We start from the raw sequence: 2,438 nt of genomic DNA, 5'->3' as shown, positions 1-2,438 counted from the left end.
GTGAGAATATAAAAACTATGTTTTAGATTTTTCTCTTCTTTTGAGTGAGGCTCGGAGGGCTATGTATTTTCCCCTTAGGACTGCCTTTGTAGTGTCCCATAGGTTTGGACCGTTGTGTTTTCATTCTCGTTGGTCTCCAAAAATTGTTTAAATTTATTTTTGATTTCCTGTTTTATCGAATCATTCTTGAGCAGGATGGTTCTTAGTTTCCAAGTGTTTGAATTTCTTCCAAATTTTTCCTTGTGATTGCATTCCAATTCAAAGCATTGTGGTCTGAGAATAGGCAGGGAATAATTTCAGTCTTTTCGTATCGGTTGAGACCTTTTTTGTGTCCCAGAACATGGTCTATTCTGGAGAATGTTCCATGGGCATTAGAATAGAATGAGTATTCTTTGGTTGTGGCGTGTAGTGTTCTATATATATCTATGAGGTCCAACTCATTGAGTATGGCATTCAAAGCTCTTGTTTCTTTGTTGATTTCTTGCTTAGGTGATCTTTCTATTGCTGATAGTGGACTGTTGAGGTCTCCTACTATTAACATATTTTTATCTATATGTCTCTTTATTGTGGTTAAGAGTTGGCTTGTGTATCTTGCTACTCCCCTGTTGGGGGCATATATATTTATAATTGTCATATCCACTTGTTGGATACATCCTTTAAGAATAATATAGTGGCCTTCTGTGTCTCTAACTATAGTCTTTAGTTTAAAATCCAACCTGTCCTATATGAGAATTGCTACCCCAGATTTCTTTTGAGGTCCATTGGCATGAAAGATGGTATTCCATCCCTTTAGTTTCAGTCTGGATGTATCTTTAGGTTCAAAATGAGTCTCTTGTAGACAGCAAATGGTTGGGTCATGTGTTTTATCCAATCTGCAACCCTGTGACATTTTATGGGAGCATTTAGGCCATTCACATTGAGAGTGATTATTGAGAGATATGATTTTAATGATGTCGTGTTGCCTGTAAAGTCTTTGTTTCTATAGATTGTAAATTTCTCTTCTGTATCACTCGTGGTGCCTTTTTACTTTTATAGAACCCCCCTTAATATCTCCTGTAGGGCTGGTTTCGTGGTTACAAAATTGGTCACTGACTGGCGATTCTAAAAGGTCCTTATCTCTCCATCAATTCTGAATGACAGCTTTGCTGGATAAAGGATCCTTGGCTGCATGTTTTTCTCTGAAAGAGCTTTAAAAATGACCTCCCCAACCCTTTCCCTCATTCCAGGTCTCTGTAGACAGGTCTGACATAATTCTGATACCTTTGCATTGGTACATGAGAAATTTCTTTGCCCTGGCCACTTTCAATACTGTATCCTTGGATCTAATATTTGCGAATTGCACTATGACGTGACGTGGCGTAGGTTTGTCGTGGTTGAGCTTGGGAGGGGTCCTCTCTGCCTCTTGGACACGAATGTTTGTTTCCCTTGCTAGATTAGGGAAGTTTTCAGCTACAATTTGTTCAAATATCTCTTCTAGACCTCTGTTTTTCTCCACCCCCTTGGGGATGCCGATGATTCTGAGAATATATTTGCAAATGCCACTACAGATAAAAGACTGGTATCCAAGATCTACAGAGAACTTCTCAAACTTAATACACAAGAAACAAATTAACAAATCATAAAATGGGCAGAAGATATGAACAGACACTTTTCCAATGAAGACATACAAATGGCTAACAGACACATGAAAAAATGTTCAAAATCATTAGCCATCAGGGAAACTCAAATCAAAACCACACTGAGGTACCACCTTATGCCAGTTAGAATGGCAAAAATTGACAAGGCAAGAAACAACAATTGCTGGAGAGGATGTGGAGAAAGGGGATCCCTCCTACATTGTTGGTGGGAATGCAAGTTGGTACAGCCACTCTAGAAAACAGTGTGGAGGTCCCTTAAAAAGTTAAAAATTGAGCTACCCTATGATCCAGCCATTGCACTACTCGGTATTTACCCCAAAGATACAGATGTAGTGAAGGGAAGGGCCAAATGCACCCCAATGTTCATAGCAGCATTGTCCACAATAGCTAAATTGTGGAAGGAACCGAGATGCCCTTCAACAGATGACTGGATAAAGAAGTTGTGGTCGATATACACAGTGGAATATTACTCAGCTATCAAAAAGAATGATTTCTCAGCATTTCCTCTAACATGGACGGCACTGGAGGAGATAATGCTAAGTGAAAGAAGTGAAGCAGAGAAAGACAATTATATGGTTTCACTCATCTATGGAACATAAGAAATATGAAGATCAGTAGGAGAAGGGGATAAAGAAAGGGGGGTAATCAGAAGGGGAAATGAAGCATGAGAGACTATGGACTCTCAGAAACAAACTGAGGGCTTCAGAGGGGAGAGGGGTGGGGGAATGGGATAGGCTGTTGATGGGTAGTAAGGATGGCACATATTGCATGGTGCACTGGGTGTTATATACAACTGATGAA

Source organism: Ursus maritimus, unplaced genomic scaffold (assembly GCF_017311325.1).
Source record: "Ursus maritimus isolate PB19 unplaced genomic scaffold, ASM1731132v1 scaffold_19, whole genome shotgun sequence".
In the NCBI taxonomy this organism is placed as follows: domain Eukaryota; kingdom Metazoa; phylum Chordata; class Mammalia; order Carnivora; family Ursidae; genus Ursus; species Ursus maritimus.
Note: the sequence above shows the minus strand (reverse complement) of the source record.